This window comes from Thamnophis sirtalis, unplaced genomic scaffold (assembly GCF_051295495.1).
Source record: "Thamnophis sirtalis isolate CommonGarterSnake01/CBP01778 unplaced genomic scaffold, rThaSir2_p1.2 scaffold_8, whole genome shotgun sequence".
Lineage (NCBI taxonomy): Eukaryota > Metazoa > Chordata > Lepidosauria > Squamata > Natricidae > Thamnophis > Thamnophis sirtalis.
In genome coordinates, this window is record NW_028261388.1 from 53,389,517 (window position 1) to 53,411,714 (window position 22,198).

A 22,198-nucleotide genomic window follows, 5' to 3' on the forward strand; every position below is an offset into this window, starting at 1 on the left:
GAAATAGAAATCCAATCATTGACAAACACAGTCCGAGTATTCAGCACCGATATTTCAATGCAGTTTGGCATGGAAAAATGCGCCACTGTATCCATAAAAAGGGGCAAAATCACTGCATCTGAGGGAATTGAAATGCCCAATGGCCAACTAATTAAATGCAAAGAAAATGAAGCCTACAAATACTTAGGCATTCTGCAGTTGGATAACATCAAGCATGGAGAAGTAAAAACTATTGTCAGGCGAGAGTACACCAACAGAGTTAGGAAAATTTTGAAATCTAAATTGAATGGTGGAAATACAATCAAGGCCATAAATACCTGGGCAATACCAGTTATAAGATACACAGCTGGCATAGTTAACTGGACACAAGCTGATTTGGACCTTTTGGACCGAAAAACCAGGAAACTAATGACAATGCACTACAGTTTACATCCACGTGGTGATACTGATAGACCATATCTGCCCCGAAAATCAGGTGGCAGAGGATTATTACAAGTGAAGCAAACAGTTGACGAAGAAAAACGTGCACTGGCTGATTATTTAAAAGACACTCAAGAACATCTATTAATCGAAGTAAAGAACAAAAATCTACTGAAGGCCCAACAGACAAAACAAGAATACAGAAAAGATGTGATAAAATCAAGAATGGAGAGTTGGCAGAACAAAGCACTGCATGGTCAATTTCTGGAAAAAATAAAAGATAAAGTGGACAGTGAACAAACTTGGTTATGGTTAAAAACAGGTACATTAAAGAAAGAAACAGAGTCACTAATCCTGGCTGCGCAAGAACAAGCTATCCGCACAAATGCCATTAAGGCCAAAATCGAAAAATCCTCTGATGATGCCAAATGCAGACTTTGCAAAGAAGCTGATGAAACTGTTGATCACATACTCAGCTGCTGTAAAAAAATCGCGCAGACTGATTATAAATTGCGGCACAATTCAGTAGCACAAATGATCCATTGGAATTTGTGCAAAAATTATAATATTAAAACAGCAACAAACTGGTGGGAACATCAGCCTGAAAAAGTCACCAAAAATCAGATGGTCAAGATCTTGTGGGATTTCCGTATACAAACCGACAAAATACTGGCGCATAATACACCAGACATCACACTGGTTGAGAAAAATAAGGTCACAATCATAGACATCGCAATACCAGGTGATAGCAGGGTTGCCGAGAAGGAACATGAAAAAATCGCAAGATACCAGGACTTAAAAATCGAAATTCAACGACTATGGCACAAACCAGCAGTGGTAATTCCAGTGGTAATTGGCACACTGGGTGCTATTCCAAAAGCACTGGAATTACATTTAAAACAGTTAAAAATTGACAAAATCACCATCAGTCAAATGCAAAAAGCCGCACTGCTTGGATCTGCACGCATATTACGAAAATACGTTACGACGTCCTAGGCCCCTGGGTGGGGCCCGACTAGTAACCAATGCCAAATCCGGCGAAACAACTGGCCGCTGTGATACAATTGTACAACAACAACAACAACAACAACAATAATAATAATAATAATAATAATAATAATAAATCCAGCGAAACAACTGGCCGTTGTGATACAATTGTATAACAACAACAACAACAACAACAACAACAACAACAACAAACTGGTGGGAACATCAGTCTGAAAAAGTCACTGAAAATCAGATGGTCAAGATCTTGTGGGATTTCCGTATTCAAACGGACAAAATACTGGCGCATAATACACCAGACATCACACTGGTTGAGAAAAATAACCTCACAATCATAGACATCGCAATACCAGGTGATAGCAGGGTCGCTGAGAAGGAACATGAAAAAATCGCAAAATACCAGGACTTAAAAATTGAAATTCAACGACTATGGCACAAACCAGCAGTGGTAATTCCAGTGGTAATTGGCACACTGGGTGCTATTCCAAAAGCACTGGAATTACATTTAAAACAGTTAAAAATTGACAAAATCACCATCAGTCAAATGCAAAAAGCATTGGATCTGCATGCATATTATGAAAATACGTTACGAAGTCCTAGGTCCCTGGGTGGGGCCCAACTAGTAACCAATGCCAAATCCGGCGAAACAACTGGCCGCTGTGATACCATTGTATAATAATAACAACAACAACAACAACAACAACAACAACAACCACAAAGTTAGATACAACCAAAGTTTTGATTATTGGGGAGTAAATGTTATGATATAGGATATAGTCAAATAAAGGAGGGATAAGAATAACAACACATATATAGATATGGGTATAACATAAGGAAACTAGATGTAAACTTTAAACAGTGATTTGGAAAGGAGGATTAGAAAACTTTGTTATTAAATATTATGGATGTTTAGCTAGAACAGGACATAAGGATTTAGTGTTAGTACAGGATTTTAGAAATAGTTATTTAAAGGCCAGTATGTGGTTATGTATTAAATTTTGGTATATTTTATGATGAAGGATGCTTAAACAATTATAGTCAAATGAAAATGGAGATATAATGATGGTGACATGTATAAATATTTGAGTTAAAATAGTTAAGTTAATATGAATTATGTTTGTTGATTGTAGAAGAGATGCATGAAAGGTTTTTTTTGTAACCAACTGATACACTTTCTATATCATGTAAAGAAGGATGCTGTATTTGTTTTAAATTAAAATTTTAAAATTTTTATTAAAAAAAAAAACTTAGACCCTGAGGGCAGAATAGATGAAGATAATGACATCCACTCCTCAAAACTGCTGATGAAAAAACTGGATTGGTGATAAGACAACAACCCAAACTATCTGTGTGGGTTGTGCCAGGAATCATTCGCAGTCAGCCTGCAAGTTCAAAAATACTGCCTGCCAATGCTGTGGGAAGAAAGGGCATCTGGCCAAAGTTTGTCGGGCCATCCAGCCAACAACCATTCCCTCAGCAAGGGCCCCTTATGTAAAGACCTCCCTTCAAACCAACTAAAAGGGGAGAAGACTGTTTTACGATAAGAAAAGGCAGCTGCTCTGCAGAATCAGTCATCACCTAAGCCAATCTGGGAGTAAAAAAGAAAATTTACCTCATAATTAGGCTGGAGGGAAGCCCCTGCAAAATGGAACTGGATACAGGGTCAGCAATGTCCCTGGTCTCCTGGAGCACCATCAAAAGATTAGTACCTCAGCTAGCTAAGATGAAGCTTAAGCCCTGTCACCTCAAGCTTTGGGACTACCAAGGAAAGGGCATCCTGATCCTTGGTATGGGTACTTCACTCCTGGGAAAGACCTATCCTCTAAGACTGTCTATAAGTGCCCCCGAGTGCACCAGTCTCGTAGAGGAGGCTAGAAGACATTTGACCAGATTTTCAGAAAACCCATGGTCTCTTAGAACCTGAACGATGGTATGAAGGTCCCTTTCCACCTGCCGGCAGGACGATGCCTAAATCAGCAAGTCATCTATATAACACTTGATTCCTATGGGCAATATACGAAGGTATGCAACCAGTGCTGCCAGAACTTTGGTGAAAGTCCTTGGGGCCGAATGGAAGGGCTGCGTATTGAAAATGTCAGGTGTTATAATAGAATCTCAGAAACTATCTCTGACTTGGATGTATAGGGTTATGGAGGTAAGCCTCCATCAGGTCCACTGAAATCAAAAAGTCCCTGTGCCAGATTCCCATCAGAATAGACTGAAGTGAATGCATCTTGAACCTTCTGTAAATCAGCTTATCTATCTAGACCCCTGAGATTGAGAATTACCCTCCACCCCCACACCTCCCCGAGGCCTTTGGGATTATGAAAAGGATTGAATAGAACCCCCGCCCCCTCTGTTCCAGCAGAACCAGTTGAAGGCCAGAATATCCAACAAATGTTGGGTTGTTGATTCCATTAGATCCCTTCTTGTTGGGTCCCTGGAAACGAGACAGTGGGTGAAAATCCTCGGAGGAGGGAAACAAAATTCTAGGAAGAGCCCTGATTTGATGGCCTCCAGTATCCAGGTGTTGGTTGTGATCTCCCCCATCTGTTGGTGAAGAAGCCCAGCTGACCCCCTATGGGAAGAGTCCCCTCCAAGTCACTTCTGACATCTGTAGGGCTTATTGTCTCACCTTGTGACTGTTGCCTGCTTCTGGCTCTGCTCCCAAATCCAGATCTATTGGATTTGTAATTAGAATGGCCAAAAAAGGGCCACTGCTGCCAGGGAAACCCAGATCCAGCCTCCCCCTGCTGAAAGGAGGATTGTCTGAAGCATGGTGAGGGACAAAAATCCACCCTCCTACCCTGAGAAGGCAGCACCTTTCTCTTGTCCTTGGTGTCAATCAGGAAGGGCGCTAGGGAGTCCCCAAATAGTTCTTCTCCCACAAAAGAAGAGGACGCCAGCTTCCACTTATTCTTGGCATCCATGCGCCAATGGCGCAACCAGAGCATATGATGGGCCATAACAGTGGAAGCCATGGCTGTAGCAGAAAATTTAGCTGCATCTGCGATGAACTCTGCTGCCACCATGATCTTGCAGAGATCCTGATGAGCATGGATATCCTCTGCCGGGATCCAGCTTTTCAGCTGCTGGAGCCAATGCAAAGATGGCCTGGTATAAAAATAAGCAGCAGTAGAGGCCCGAATGGCCCAGGAATCTGCCTGATGAGCTCTGCACAGAGCCATCTCCTCCTTTCTCTCCTCAGCCTTCAAGGTATCCTCAGCACCCGGAGATAGCACCGAAGAGGAAGTAAAAGCAGCCACCGGAGCATCAACCTTAGGTACATTCACTAGAGTCAAAAGGTCAGTCAACCAAATAGAGAGAATTTTCAGAACTACTGGATCGAGATAAAGTAGCTGAAGTAGTCCACTGCCTCTTAATTATATCCAGGAACATGGGAGTCGGAATAACATCAGCTGCAGCAGTCTTTTCCATAAAAAGGAAGTCATCATCTGCAACCAAACCCTGGTGAGAGTCCTGAACAGCTGATTCTTTCCCCAGGCGTACTGTTGTCCTAGCCTTTGACAGCAGGGATTTAAACGCAGGATTAAACAGGCCCTTAAAGGACGGTTGTTCTCCTTCCCCCTCAGAAAACTAACCGTCCTCTGGAATTTCCCCTTTAGAAAGAGGGATTTGACTCTGAGCAGAGGGCCCAGGAGAAAATGGTTCAAGCCATTGTCCTTGGTAACCTGTGGGATACCCCCCAGGGTACCTGCTGTCCTGCTGCAAATTTCAGCTTGTCTGAGGCCCAGACACTTGGCTCTGTTGGAGCATGGCCATCTGTAATCTAATCGCCTGAGAAATCCACCTCCCGAAACAGGCTGGCATTTCCTGCTCTGTCAAGTCCACAGGACGGGTCCCCGCTGCAGTGGGAATAAAGGTCACCTCCAGTGTCTGTCTGAGTTGAGAATTCCTGTCAGACCCCCTATCAGAATTCAAAGGCCTAACAGAATCTCGGGAACCTATGTCCTCTCCCTGCTCACTAAAAGCCGCAGGTGACCAAGCTCTAGGTGGAGGTTGTGACCCTAAAGTTCCAGAAAGACCAGCATTGTCAGTCATTCTACGTAACAGAGGCTAATCTGATGGCTGAGGCTCAGGCCGTTTATGAGTGTCTGATTCTTTGCTGGCTCTGTTAAATTCTCGATCTAAGGCCTTTTGTCTCTGCTTGGCTGCTTTTTCCTCAGCTCTAGCAGCTCTCCTCAGAGCCCTGGCCTTGGCTTTAATGTTAGCCGCTGCCACTATGCCAGCTGACCTAGGCTTGGTAGGACTGCTGACATTAGGGTCGGACCCCAGAGGTGATGAGCCAGTCTGCCCTAAGCCAGAAACAGTACTGTTTTCAGCCATACTGTTGATAATCAGTTGGCCTAAGAAATTCAAAGATGTTGGAATTCAAAGTAACAGCGGTGCTCTCAATATAAATCAGTGATGTCACAATCACCAGTCAGTCTGAAGCATCGCACAGCTGCCACGCCTATCAAAGAGCACGGGGCAGGCCCAGCTGACAACAACTCCCCATAAGCTGCAATATTAGAGTCTCAAAAAAAGGATGGTACTTCTCTGTGAGATTAGGAGCCTTGATCAAGAGTCCAATGTCTGAGACCTGTACAAAATGGCCACTTCTGTAATAAAATGGCCACCACTGTTAAATGGGGCTCTGAGGAAAGCCTGCGTACCAAGAGCAAAAAAGGTGGGAAAAGTAATTGTAAAAGCACAGGAGAAATGGCAGTTTAGAGCCAATTAGCCGCCAGTGTCCCGAGGCATGTGAAGGAGACTCTGCAGCATGCTCCAATTATTGTCTTTATTAATAAGTCCTCAGCGCCAGCGATTCCCCAATAAAAGGGAACAATTTGAGGTGCAAGACAAATCAACCTCTGCCACTTGAAAGCTACCTAGCAAATGGCCAAAAATCCTCACCAGTTCTAATCTAAAAGGCGTTGAGAGGTGACACACAGCAGGAAGTGCCCAATGCTTGCAACCAAGCTCTGAAAGCCTCTAGAAAAAGCCCCACTGTTACTTGATGAGAATTAGGGCAAGAGCTGTCAATCAGTGTGGAACGGCCAGCGTTAGCCATACTAGGCTCTGAAAACCAATAGTCCTAGAAAAGACTTGCTGCTCCCAATGTAAATGGCAGCAAGAGCTGTCAAAACAGTGAGGAGTGGCCGGAGCATGCAGACAAGGCTCTGAAGCCCGTTTCAGGCACCCAAAGTGCAAAACACTCAGCTCTACCAGCTCCTTTTCTGGACTCCTAGAAGCACTTTCTAAAAACCTTTCCAGGAAGAAAAAAGGGGAAGTTTGAGATTAAATCACATTTATCTGAGCCTGGAGCTTAAGATACACAGTCCTGTGAGCTGAGACTGAATTGAAAGTCTGAGGACCATTACCAGGGAGACGTGTCTTCAGACTTTCAATTCAGTCAACGAGCTAGCAGTCTAAAATAACCCATCCTGGACTCTCCCATCGACACCATGGAGAATGCACCCCTGCTATTCACCTGAAAAGCCCTTGGGCTCCATTGCGAAGGTCCAGGCCTTCAACAAGGGAAACTTAATTTACACAAGAAACTACACAGGCCACCCTCTATGGTTGTTAGAAGATGGTCAAATGTGGTGACACCACATCTACCAATTAAGGGGACATTGGGACACAGGGTTTCTACAACAAGGCCTGGTCTACTATACCACCCCTTAAGTCACCAACCTCTGTTTTATGTATTCCCTGTAAAGGGACAAATGACTGAGACGAGTGATCACTGAAACATGAACTGCTTTAATCAACACAACTATGAGAACAGAACGGAGCCTGCCAGTTTGACAGCTATTTATACAGGTGGCTGTCAAACCGGCAACCAATTAGAACATGACCTTTTCCTGCCATAACCCTCCTTTAATTTCAACCAATGGCAATCATCCTCAACCCTGATTGACCCTGAAGATACACCACAACTCCCTGCCCCAGACTGCACATGCGTAGTCTGAGAGATAGGCCGGTCGTCGCCTGCTTCGTTGAGAATGTCAAAGGGGTTGGCCTGGTGTCTGCGAAGTAAGTGTTGGATTTGCTTCCTGTCCTTCGTGATGACGGACCACAGGACTTTCTGGAAACTCTACCCCTGCCTGGGAATGCTGTTTGCCAGGTGAGTTGGCCATCGAGATGTTGTCGGGCAGAAATGGCAGGCATGTGGGGTTTGGTGGGGCATTCGGCCGGCAGGTGGTGCTAGATGTCTCCAGGAGTTGTCTGTGTTCTGTGTCGGTTGGGGCCTCTGGGGTGTGCGAATCATCACTGTTTCTTGGATCGGAGGCCCAGGGCCGATCAGTGTGTGCCGGCTATTTAGTTGATCTATATGTCGTCTCCACAACCAACCATCGGTGAGTAGGACCCTGTAAGAGCAGGGTCCTGTTACTTAATTATCTCTCCGGGCACCCATTTTTGAGTGCCTGAAAAATTCTGTGCGAAAACCCAGTCCCCTTTAGCAAACCCTCAATTGCACAATCCCCTAATCGGGCTATGGGTATTGTTTGCATAATGAGGGTGTATTCTGTCTGGAGTCGTTCAGGCCATCTGCCCATCAGAAGCTCCGCTGGACTCTTATTATTTAATGGACAGGGGGTTGAGTGTTGTAACAATAAATAGTGTGATATTTTGTCCTGTAACTGCCCATTCCCCATTCTGCCCAGTGCCTGCTTGTTCCACTCTGCCATTACTGGCAGGATGGAATGGGGAAGTGAGGGCTTCACGCAACCCAAGGGAGGCCAAGAATTTTGGAAACTCTCAGCTGTCCATTGCGGACCATTGTCTGAGACGACTACGTCAGGTACCCCATGACAGGTGAATAAACACCTAAACACCCTGATTTTCACCTCCGCTGTGGTGGAGCCCATGGGTACGATCTCGACCCTTTTGGGAAACGCATCCACCACTACCAAGATCGTTGTTCCCTGAATTGGGCCAGCAAAAGCCACATGAAATTGGGATCATAGAGCTGGGGGCGTTTCCCATTCCCTGGCCTCTGCCATCGGAGGCACCGGCTGAGACAACTGGCAAATGTTGCATTGCTTTACCCATGCTTGGATTGCATCATCCATTTTAGGCCACCATAGGGCACTTCGGGCCAAAGCTTTCATGTGTACAATGCCCAGATGCCCCTCATGCAGCCGCTCTAACTTTTGGGAGCGTAGTGTCTCTGGAATGATAACAGGATTTCCCCAGAGGAGGCAGCTTTTTAGTTCGGAGAGTTCCATTCGCCTTTGGACGAACGGCAGGAACTCCTCCACCATCTGACCCAGAGGCCAGCCTCTATGGACCCACTCCAGGACCCTTAGAATTACCTTGTCTCTGCATGAGTGTGCTTCTATATCAGATGCAGTAATAAGCACTTTCAAATCGTCCAGGGTGAGGACCTGACACGCAGGAGCCTGGTCCTGCACTGGTATGGGTAAGGGGCAACGACTTAGGGCATCAGCGTGCCCTAGGAGTTTTCCAGGCCAATACTCTAACCAGTAAGAGTAGGCAATTAGGATTCGGACCACCATAACATCCGAGGTGATAAAATTAAAGGCGTCTGGCGGTCACCTGACAGAATGCCCAGAAGGGTTTTATGGTTGGTGACAAGGAGGAAAAGGCGGCCATACAAATAGTCATGGAATCTCTTGATTCCCACAACAGTTGCTAGCACCTCCTTTTTGACCTGGCTGTTATTCCTTTCCATGGTCGATAAGGTGCAGGAGAAATAGGCAATAGGAGCCTCCTGACCATCCAGCAGTCTGTGGGCGAGAACTGCCCCAACACCATAGGGCGAGGCATCACATGTCAGAATCAATGGTAGCCTTTCTACTGTATGAGGACAGCTGCTGATGTCAACAGTGACTTCACGGCGGCAAACGCTTTGGCCTCTGTATGTCCCCAATGCCATTCTGTTAATTTATCCAGAAGCCTGTGGAGAGGCTCCACTACAGAGGCTTTATGCGGCAGGAATACTGCATAAAAGTTAAGCAAGCCTAAAAATGCCTGCAGTTCCTGTTTAGAGGTAGGGGTAGGAGCCTTATGAATAGCCTCCACTTTGGAAGGCGTGGGGTGTAGTCCCTTAGCATCAATTAAAAATCCTAAAAATTTGACTGATGGAACTCCCAATAGGCACTTACTTTCCTTCAGTTGAAGGCCAGCTTCCCTAAATCATGTTCAGACAGCCCGTATCTTGATGACAAAATCCACTGTATCCTTGGCAGCCAGCAGTATGTCATTAAAATACAGAACTACATCATCCAGCCCCTGCAGCAGATGTTCCATTAGTCCCTGAAATAACCCTGGAACCATGCAGACTCCAAACTGGAGTCTGCGACATTTGGAGGCCCCCTTATGGGTAACAATAGTCTGAGCCCTGGCCGTAGACTCATCAACAGGTAGCTGTTGATAAGCCTGGGCCATGTCTAGTTTAGCGAAAATCTGTCCCTGTCCCAATGAATGCAATAAATGTTGCACTACTGGAACAGGGTACGGGTTGGCCTGCAGCGCTTTATTCAAAATGGAACGGTAATCAGCACAGATCCGTATGGACCCGTTGGCCTTTGCAGGGATGACAATAGGGGTCTCCCACTGCAAATGATCGACGGGTTCCAGGATACCTTGTCTGATTAATTTATTCAGTTCCGGCTCCACTTTAGCTCTAATAGCAAAAGGCACCCTTCGGGCTTTTAGCCAAATAGGTGTAACTGTGGGGTCTAAATTCAATGTAATAGGGGTGCCCTTATAGTTACCCAATGTCCCCTTGAACACATCAGCAAACTCATCATAAATCATCTGATACAGTCACAGCACATATCCCGGCAATAGTTTGCCCCAACAGTTCAAACCAGTCTATGTCCAAAAGGCTAGCCAGCAGATTGGCAACGACAATAAGTGGTAGGTGGCCCTTGAATTCTTGATGCTCCACCAACACTGACAATGTTCCAAGCACCAGAATTGCCTTTCCTTGGTAATCGCGGAGACGGCAGCTACAATGCGTTAATGAGTCTTTCGTAACCACAGGCATCAGTTGTTTAAGTGTTGATCAGGAAACGATAGTTTTAGTGGAACCGGGGTCGATTTCCATTTTGCAAGGTAACCGTTCGATCTGTACTGTAAGAATTTTTTTTATTTCTGGGAGTGCTCTACCGCCAAGCGCACATCCCAAACCTCTTGGGATAACTCTTCGTCCACCGCAGCGCAATAGGCCGCCTGATTGCCTGGCTGACTTTCTTCCTGAATAAGCATCATTAGATTGACCAGAGTTAGGTAGCAGAGCTTGGCACATGCTTGCCAAATGCCCTGTTTTTCCGCATCGGTGGCATGTGGCTGTTTTGAAATTGCAATATGATCGGTTGTGGTTGTCCCCACAACTGAGGCAACCCTTCTGAGGTAACTTGGCGGGTCATCCACTTCCAGTTGCCCTAGTTCTCAGATTGGCAAACTCATTGCCCTCATTAAATAATTCCTCCTCAGGAATTTCTTGTTGGTTAACAGTCATTGATTTGAGCCCTAGGGGGGCGGCTGAGATATATCTCTGTATTTGGTTGGTGAAGTTCTCAGCCATCTCGCTGGCCCTGGCCTCATCAATCGCAATTTGGAGGGTAAGTTCTGATTTAGCCAACAGCCTCCGCTGCAATTTCAAGTCCCGAATACCACACACAAATTTCTTCACTAGCGCGTCATCAAATTCAGGAAACTGGCAGTTTATAGCTTCTCTGTGCAGCAAGACCACATATTGAATTATTGATTCACCCTCCCTCTGAAGGCACTGCCTAAACATGTGTCTTCTCGCAATCCAAGACTGGGTCGGAGCATAGTGATTTTTTAATTTACTCAGGAGCACCTCCCAAGGGACAGTATTCACAGATGCCAGGGTGGATAAGGCTCTGGCTATGCCAAACATTTCTGGCCCACAGGCACTAAGGAAGAATCCTTTCTTCCTTTCAGTCGTTACCTCAGTAAGATAGTTGGCTAGAATGAAGCAATCAAATATCTCAATGAATGCTTCCCAGGATTCTTTCGCTGCGTTGAAAGGCGTGGAGCTCGGAATGGCTGCCATTATGAGGCTTATAATTAAAGCAGTAGCTCGGGTGGCTGAGGGAATTTAAAATCCCACCTTCATCGCCAGTTTTATGTATTCCCCGTGAAGGGACAAATGACTGAGGCGAGTGATCACTGAAAAATGAACTGCTTTAATCAACACAACTATGAGAACAGAATGGAGTCTGCCGGTTTGACAGGTGGCTGTCAAATCAGCAACCAATTAGAACACGACCTTTTCCTGCCACAACCCTTCTCTAATTTCAACCAATGGCAATCATCCTCAACCCTGATTGACACTGAAGATATAACACTCTGGCCATTTCAGGAGCTACAGCTAGCCATCCACCCACTCTGGCAGCCAGCACAGAACTGCACAGATCAGGGCGGACCCAGCGCCACCCTGCCTACCTCCAGGACTATGCATGCACTGTCTAAGTGGGAAGGAGTGCTGTGATCCTGTCATCCCTCTGGTGGAAATGAAGAAATGTTTTGATTGGCTGCCTGTCTGACAGCCTAGTATAAAAGAGCTGTCAGTTGGGAGAAACTCAGCTTAGCTGAGCAGCCACCTGTTAGCTATATCTGTTAGCATTATTAAACTGTTAGCCTTACTCTAATCATCTCGCCTCAGTCTGTCTGCCTCTGTTCTCGGTACTGAACATAACCAGTCTTATGGGACAGTTACTGACAAAAAATGGCCATAAGAATGCATTGACTTGCTTAACAACCACAGTGTTTGCTTAATGATCTTTTTAATCTTAATCATTTGCTTTAAAACTGAAGCCTTCACTTAATAAAAGAAAAGGTTGTAAAAAGACTGTTGACTTACCTAAATGGTCGTTCTCAGTGCGCTGTGTGAGAGTCCAAAGGAATGGGTTAATTTTGCTTGGGTCTCTGCTTGCCTAGAGACTGAATTGAAGAAACTTGGCCACGCCTCCCTTTTCACTCAGTAGCTCAGTTTTTTCAATGGAAGGCATGGCTGTTTTGAGATGAAAGCACATAAGATGCCCTCCTAACCTCAAAACCTAACTTGCTGTCAGTGACCCTGGGCTGAGTCATGAATAGGCAGGGTTGGATTCTCATGTAGCGCACCGAGAATGACTGTTAGGGTAAGTCAACGGTCTTTCTCCATTGTGCTGCTTAGAGAATCCAAAGGAATGGGATATGCCTAAACATACTGACCTAAGGGCGGGTAGTTGACCGGTCCAGGGAGCCAGAGTCCAAATGAAAAGCCTGCAATACCCGATATCCAAAAGAAGCCTTGGCCGAAGCATAAACGTCTAATTTATAATGTTTGATGAAGGGCGACGGAGATGACCATGTCACTAACGTACATATTTCTTTGACTGAAGCTTGAGTGGCCAGGATGTAGTTGTGGCTGCACTGCGCATAGAGTGGGCCGTGAAGTGCCAGGGCAAGCGACGGGCCTGCACTTCACATGCTTTAGCGATACAGGCTTTCTTTCTTTCTTTCTTTCTTTCTTTTTTATAAATTTTATTTTGTTTATACAAACTTCACATCTTTGCAACACATTACATTTTTTACCTATCTGTTGTGTCTGTTTTATCTATACCAATAAATCTTTTTAAACTATGACTTCATATATTTGTGCATTTACATTATTTCATACATTTTTTATTCTATATATAATATTCTATATGTTCTATATATAGCAGTTTTTACTACATTTATATCATTTTGTAAAGTATATAATATATTAAAATTTTTATAACTATGACTTTATATATTTGTGCATTTAAATTATTTCATACATTTTTTCTCATTCTATATGTAATATTCTATGTGTAACAGTTTTTACTACATTTACGTCATTTTGTATAATATTTGCTATAGTTTATCTCATATTTCATATTTTAATCCTTTTCTGGTTTTGTAGTTGTCTTTCTTTCCCATATTTGCCGTGGTTCTTGCCTTGAAAAGCAAGGATTTGAACAGAGTGGATCTAAAAAGACATCCTGGAGTAGGCACATCTTGGGGGCCGCTCTCATCATCAGATAATTTTTGATCCCCCTATTCTTCATCACCCAAAAGTGAGTCCTCTGCTGTGGATAGATGGCAATAGTGAGGGGAGTCCCTCACAGGGCCTGGGGTGGGTCTAGGATTCACTCTCGGAGCCCTGGACCTCCTGTGAATTTTGGAGTCCACTCCCTGTGAGATGGCCGTAGAAATGAAGTCCCTGAATTCCCTAGGGAGGTTCAGGAGTTGTTCATCCCCCCCATGGAGCCCCACAGCTGTGGGTGTAAAAGTTGCCTCAGGCGAAGAACACCTGGCCTCAGGAGTAGAATGCCTGGCTTGGGAGGCCTGCTTAGGCCCGAAACACTTGGCATGGAACCAGGTCCTAGGCCCACATCCTTGGCAAAGAGGCCCTGCACCTTAATTTTATCTGGTGACCAATCCCTGGCCACTCCCAAGGGGGATCCCTGGATGAAAAGGGAAGGCAATCCCTCCAGTTGCAAGGAGGCTTAGAGCCGAGGTGGCGCAGTGCTTAAATGCAGCACTGCAGGCTACTTCAGCTGACTGCAGTTCAGCAGTTCGGCTGTTCAAATCCCACTAGGCTCAAGGTTGACTCAGCCTTCCATCCTTCCGAGGTAGGTAAAATGAGGACCCGGATTGTTGTTGGGGGCAATATGCTGACTCTGTAAACCACTTAGAGAGGGCTTAAAGCCCTATGAAGCGGTATATAAGTCTAACTATTGCTATAACTATTGCTTTCTTGGCAGAAGCCTGATGCTTGTGTCAGGCATCCTTATCAACATCTGCTGATGAGGAAGCAGCCTTAGATCTGCCGGCCGTGCTCCTAGTGGCAGCCGTCCCCACTCTGCTGGAAGGCGAGGCCCACAAGAATGAGCTCCCAGGGGAAACCGCTTCCCCAGAGCCTGAAACAGTGGCACATTCTGCCATATCCCCTTGGAATACTGCCGAGATTACTAAGTGGGGAACACACAGGGCAAACCTGCATGGGACACTGCAATCCTGGCTGCTCAAGAAGCAAAAACTCAGCCATTAATAATAAGGTGCTCAGAAAAGGCACAGAAGTGTTGCTTGCGGCGATAGCACAGTGAGAATGAAACCATGATGCTGATCCCTTAGCAACTCCACTCTCAATGAGACTTGTAGCAATCAAAATGGGCAGCACTGCTCAGCGGCTCAATTGGCACCAAAATAAACAGCTAGCAAAATTTGAAGGTGGCCAACAGGTGGCAGCTGCACGGCGGATCTTGGCACAGTCTGCACCCATGAAATTCAAATGGTGGTGAGGGCGCCAAGCGAGGAACGGCAGTGACAAGAAGATGGTGGACCAAGCCTCCGAATGCACCAGGAGGGGACTCGAGAACGGCGCACCGAACTCACGGCCTTTACAGGAAGGCAACAGCGGCCACAGGCTAGCCTAAGCAATCAGGCAGGAGCTCCGATCAAGACACGACCTCCCATGAGGAATTTACCACGGCGGTTCTTGACGGCGGACCGGGAAAACCACCACACACACTACTCAGTTAACACCAAAAAATAACTATTACAATTTGCACAGTACCTGTGTGCTGCAAGAAAATCCAAAGGAAAAAGTTAAAGGTAACGGAGAGGATTGTGATTGCGTCTCTGTAGGCAGACTGAATTGAAAAAAACTGAGCTACCGAGTGAAAAGGGAGGCGTGGCCAAGTTTCTTCAATTCAGTCTTTAGGCAAGCAGACCAAAATTAACCCATTCTTTTGGATACTCTAAGCAGCCCACTGGAGAATCAAGTTGTTCACGTGGGTGCCTTGATTTACGACTTATGATGGAAATTCTGAGCTCTAATGGAGTCATATTTTGAGGACTGTCTATATTGGATAGCAGCAGCATGATAGCAAGGTGTTAGATAATCCCTTTAGTGGCAATGACAGGGGGATTATTTCATCCTGCATGGGACCAGACAATAATAAACCACTCCTGTATTTTCTTCAAAAATACAGAAGTACACAAAGGGGTGAGACATACACTCTCATTGATTTAACCAATATTTTGAATGTGTATGATGGTTGCGGGACTGGAAAAATGTCTGTGGCTTTAAATTTGAAGAAAGAAACAGCAATAATATGATTTTGAGCTATATGTAAATAGTGAAAAGGGCAGCTAGGTTATATAAAATTGACAAATATATAAATAAATTTGTCTCATTAACACTTTTTGCTTCAAAATACATGATTTAACTCATTTGTAAAATGGTAGCATGGCATGAGGGAATAAAGCAATTTCAATTCCACAACCAGCCTTATATCCCAAATTAAAAGATGGCTATACTTCCATTTGCCACTTTTATGCCCAAGAGAGAGTCGTGGGAGGCGTTTATTCAGCGCTTCAAATGTTTCCTTATCGCCCATGACTTGACAGGGATTAGCACAGATAGGAAGAGAGGTTATTTTTTGAGTTTATGTGGCCCGGAGAAGTTCTCAATGGCCCAGGCATTGGCAGCCCCTGCCTCTGTGGAGACAGTGCCTTGGGAAGTCTTAGTAGCCAAGCTAAAAGGACACTATGCACCGGCACCATCCCGTTTTGCTAGACGTTTCACATTTTGCCGGTGTGTTCAAAAAGAAAATGAGACTTTCAGCCAATTCACGGTAGCTCTCAGACAAGCGCGATTTACTGCGAGTTTCCAGATCTCAATGAGGCATTACTGGAGCAACTAATTTATGGCAGCAGGGATTTAAGGCTTCAGCGCCGCCTGCTAGCTAAACCAGAGTTAACTTTAGCCATTGCTTTAGATGAAGCTTGAACGGCTGAACAGGCAGCCCAGTCCGCTGCTGTAATTCAAAAATGTCAAGCCTCCCACATGCCATCCTCAGTAATAGCCATAGTTAATCAGCAGTCTACTGAGGAAGCAGAGGAAAAACAAACAATGGATGAAGTAGCACGTATCAAGTTGACAGCGGATGGCAGATGGAAGCCAGCAACGAATGCTTCTCAGGCAAGTTGCCTGAGTTGTAGAGGGGACCATCTGTGGTCCAATTGCCGGTTTAAGTCAGCTGTCTGCCGGCGTTGTGGGAAGATGGGTCACTTAGCCTATGTCTGCCATGCCATCCTGCCTGCCACAGATGTTGGTCGTCCTGTGAATAGAGCGGCGCAAAGACGATCAGGCCATGCCAGGGAGACGTGCAACGCCCTCGACCGGGACAGCAAGGAAGAAGGAACTGTCAACACAGCCTCTGAAGAAAAACCCAGCTGTCAGAAGATGTTTACTATTGTTTTAATTGAGGGATCTCCTTGAAAAATGGAGATTGATACGGGGTCAGTGAGATCCATTATTTCCTGGGGCAGTCTTAAAAGAATCCTGCCCAAAATTTCTAGAGCAGAGTTAGTCTCAACTAGCTGCATTTTAAAAGATTACCAAAAAGAGCTGTTCCAATTGTAGGTAGTGGTTAATTTCAAGTTGAGCATGGCAATTTTAAGGGCACACTACCATTAGTAGTTGTTGAGGGTCCGCTTGCTTCATTATTGGGATTAGATTGGTTTGAGGCATTGGGGTTCTCTATTTCAGGAATTCACACTACAGAAATTGCTGCCAGTTTTGAAGACCTGACATGGGAGTTCAAGGACATTTTTAACAATGAATTGGGTAAATATAATGGAACACCAATTTCTTTTAATTTAGAATCAAATGTAGCACCCATTAGGCTTAAAGCTAGGCGAGTTCCTTTTGCACTGCAGGAAAAAGTGGATGCAGAGCTAGATAAATTAATTAAGCAAGGAATATTAGAACCAGTAGATTATGCGAAGTGGGAGACCCCAATCGTAATACCAATTAAATCAGATGGATCCATAAGGATATGTGCTGACTATAAAACAACGATTAATAGAGGATTGCAAGCTCATCCCTACCCAGTACCTGTAGTGCAACACCTGTTGCACTCGTTAGGTCGTGGACGCCTCTTTGCTAAGCTTGACCTAGCTCAAGCTTATCAACAATTACCAGTCGATGATGCAACAGCAGATGCCCAAACGATCGTCATGCAATAGGGGAGCATTTCGTTGCCATAGACTCCAATTTGGAGTCTGCGTGGCTCCCGGCATTTTCCAGAGCATCATGGAATGACTACTCCATGGGTTACCTGGAGTGTTACCATATTTTGATGATGTGCTCATCGCAGCATAGAGTAAGGGGGAGCTACTAAATAAACTTAGAACAGTTTTCCTCCGTTTCCGGAAGGCAGGTCTGAAATTGAAAAAAAATAAGTGTCAAATTGGTGGGCGGGTGGTAGATTTCCTCAGGTTTCATATTGATGCCCGAGGTATTCATCCAGCCCCTTCAAAAGTAGAAGCTATTAAGAAAGCTCCAACTCCAAACAATAATACAGAGTTACAAGCTTTCCTGGGGTTATTAAATTTTTATGCCATGTTTTTACCCCATAAGGCTTCTGTAGCGGAACCATTACATTGACAGACACATCAGCGAGTTGGAAATGGGGCAGGTGAGGAACAAGCGTTTACAGCTGTCAAATCGCTCCTGACGTCGTCTGCTGTCCTCATTCAATACAATGAAGCACTACCTTTAATATTAGCTGCGGATGCTTCTCCATATGGCATAGGGGCTGTACTCAGCCATAGATGCCCAAATGGCAGTGAGGCTCCAATAGCGTATTTCTCGCGTTCTTTGTCCAAGGCAGAAAGAAATTACAGCCAGTTGGACAAAGAAGCGCTGGCAGCAGTGGCTGGAATCAAAAGGTTCCACCACTATCTATATGGTTATTCTTTTACATTACAAACCGACCATAAACCGTTGCTTGGCATAATTGCAGGAGACAAGCCAACTCCTACAATTCTGTCACCTCGTATGTCTCGATGGACTGAATTCCTTGCAGCATACAGCTATCAGCTGGAATATAGGCCAGGAAAACACATGGGGCATGCTGATGCCTTAAGTAGATGTCCGTTGCCTCAGAAGGCTCAAGACCCAGCTCCAGCTTCAGAAGTGTTTTTAATAGAGGACTTAGAATTACCACTCTCCGCTTCTGCTATAGCAAGCCGTTCTAAAACTGATCCTATTTTATCTCAAATAATTGAATGGGTCAGTAGGGGTTGGCCTACAGGAGAGCGGTCTGAACAGTTTTTGCCATTTTGGAAGAGACACCTGGAACTGTCAGTAGTAAAGGGTTGCATTTTATGGGGAAACAGAGTAGTAGTTCCACAAAATTTAAGAGTACAAATTTTACACCGCCTACATGAGGGTCATCCCAGCATAGCTAGAATGAAAGCATTAGGCCATAGCTATGTCTGGTGGCCCAACTTGGATGCAGAAATAACAAATTGGATGGCCAATTGCTCTCCTTGTCAATCATCATGCCCTAATCCAGCAGCTGCTCATCCTAGAGTTTGGGAATTACCACAATTCACATCAGCGGTGTTCCAAGCTTTTTTAGCAGGCTTGGGAATAAGACATGCATTTGTAGCGCCTTATCACCCAGCCAGTAATGGTAGAGCAGAACAGGCAGTCCAGTCCGTTCAGCTAAAGACGCTTTGCACAGTTTGGGGTCAGGTCTATGGGAACAGAAAATAAATAAGTATTTATTAGCACAGCATTCAACACCTTGCCCGACAACGGGTAAAAGTCCAGCAGAGTTATTAATGGGACGGCATCTTCACACCGTTAGACAGGTTACACCCACATTATCATGCATATGGGGCTCCAGAGTTGACAGAACACACTCGGAAGTTTAAGTTGGGGGAAAGAGTATATGCTAGAAATTGCATGGGGGATCCTAAATGGGTACCGGGTCGGGTAATTCAAATAACTGGCCCATGTTCTTATAGGGTCCATTTAGAGGGTGGCCGGTAATGGCGACGCCACATAGATCAACTTTGGCGCTGCAATGAACAGATAATTCAGCATGATATTACCCCACCGCAAAATTGTTCATCCTTGCCACCGCAATCAGAAGAAAACAGCCTGCTACCCATCCAGTTTCAACGTGTCTACATTTCCCATATCTTTGTCACATGAGCCATTACCTGTTGAACTATACCAGCCAGCAGGGAAGGGGCCGATAGAGAAGCCTGCGGAGGAGGCGGCAACATCAGCTGAGAGGCAAGAACAAACGTCTGCTTCTGCAGAACAGAACGAAGTACAGCGATCGGAAAGGATATCCCGGAAGCCCGCATACCTCAGGGACTATGTGTGTACCATCCGGGGGGAAGGAGTACTACGTCTGAGGTCTCAAGAAAGATTTGTCAATCAATGGGAAAAAAGGAAGCCGTTGACTCTGGCGCAAGTGCTGGGCGAGCTTCCTATTGGTTAACAGTTTGACAGCTCGCATATAAAAGGCTGTCAGTTAAGTCCGTTACTTTGTTCGTTGTCAGCTATGTTAGTAAAAGGTTAGTGTTACATTGTCTCCAGCGGTTTCTTGAGGAGAATACATTTCACCAGAAGTCATGAAAATAAAAGTTAGACTATGCCTAGGTATGATTGAACTACGATCTAAATAGCACACAGATATGCTAACATCCTGTAGCAAAGGACTTTGAGCTTTTTAAGTAAATACCCATAAAACTCTTCTCCCCTTATCTCTCACATCTAGAGAGAATGATGAGAATAATCGTTTAATCAGCACTGATGACTACCAATAATGAGCTTACAAAATGCAGTATTGCCCTTTTAAAAAAGAAAATAGAGCAAGGATTTTAAATACTTTTTGAGTAGCCAAAAAATTATCACATTTCTTACTTCACAACAAAATATGAAACAAATTCGGTGCTACCTTTTGGAGAAGAACATGAATCGGCTTTCTCTGGATGACTTTTACGAATCCGGTGTGCATAAATATTTCTGATGCCTACTTCTTGGTCTCTTTCCTAAAAAAATGCATTATTAAATTTATATTGATAATATAGTTTATTGTATTAATGTCAGTTTTTACACATTTCATTGTGCAACTCCCTTCAGTATCTCATTTTATTTATCTGTATTTTAAATATTTGCTTATAATTTGGCTAAATATTTCGCTTTCTAAATATTCTGAAGGATACGTATCCTTTTATCCTTTTTTTCTGGAACTGTGAAATTTGTGATCTTTATTTTTACAATTCATAAATGATTAAATAAATTTGACCTTAGAGGTCTTTCCAAAATGTTTTGATACAAAATAGTTGTGACATTAACAAATTATACATTATTGAATATGTACTATAATTACAATGTAAATATTAACTGGTTCTCAATTGTCTATCAATACAGGCCTTGATTAACATGTTTTAATGTTGGGACTCACTTTTCAAGTAGTATCTTTTTCTAGAAATGGTAATGTGTATATGGCCTAACATGAAATTAATATATTTCTGCAATTTAGATAGTTTCAGGCTGAAAGAAAGACCCACAGAACAAAATAGGCTTACCTCAAATGTGCATTTAGTGAATAGCATCTTGGATGCCTTCTATGGTAAGAGAAATGTAATTTAGGCTTCTAAATACCTTAAGTTTTAGCTTCAGTGACTGGATTTCTAATCGTAAATTTGCCGTGATTGACTGAGCTTCAATTATCTTTTTTTTCTCAACTGCTAAGGAAAAGAGTTCAATGAGAGCTGCTTTTCCTAATCCTAAACACATTAGAAATAAACTATCAATAAGATTATTGAATTTTTACAAACATACAATAGTAAATTAGAAACTAGAGGAAGACAACTGAAAGTTTAGCAAATGTTTCAAAAAAGATGAAAATCCTCAGTTACAATACTCACAATTTTTCAAACGGGAAACTGCCCACATTTTGAAAGAAAAACTGAAAGGAATGTGTGTAATCAAAAATAATGTCATATAATGCTCACAATCTGTTATGTGGATTAAAGAGAAAAGAAATAGATAGAGATCTAGTTGCAAGTTACAACGTATACTTTTAATTTCTATTTATTGGTGGAAGAAATAACCATCTCCAATCCTTAAATTAAGATCACTGTAGTCAAGAAATATAACTAAAAGAACATTAGATTTTATTCAACATAACAGTAAAGCAAAGGAGTATTTTTTATTTAATATACCAACATTACAAGTTTTACTACACCTTTCATATGATAAACATAATGCTGACATAAGAGACGTGGAGTAGGAGATGGAAGACAAGACAAGGGTAAAATTTTGTTCATTTCAATTCTAATAAAGGCATGATATGTTTTATTTTTTGCCTTGGTATGATGCTAAGTAAGGTAGGTTTAGCCATTATATAGTTTTCAATGTGCTGTCTAGGCTGATTTCACCAGAGACGGAGTATTTCATCTAACTAGTTAAAGCAACTCTTACCAAAATCTCATTAAAAAAAATAAACTGATTGTAATGTGCAAAAAAGAGTTGAAGTAGGTGTAGGAAGTTATCGCCCAGGCCTTGCCCAGAAAAATGAAAATTCCTAGGAAATATTGAAAAGGCAGAATATTTCTCTGGATGTGAAAAGAAAGAAACATGTTTTAAAAGACAGAATAGCTGTCTGTAGCTTCCTGCCCATCCCCACTTTTGTCAATGGGCTATTAAGAAGGCCAAGCTAGTCCACTTTACATAATAAAGGCTTCTCCACTGCAGCTGCAGGGGGATGGGATTAAAAGCATGATAATATTGGCCCCAACTGACCACACGGCATCTGAGAACTTAACCAAACCTGGATTCAAAACACAGCCCAGAGAGTTGCCCCTGCATGGCCCCATGGGAGTCTGACAACCAATCAGAATAAATTTCTTACACAGGAACAGGAAACAGAGAAGT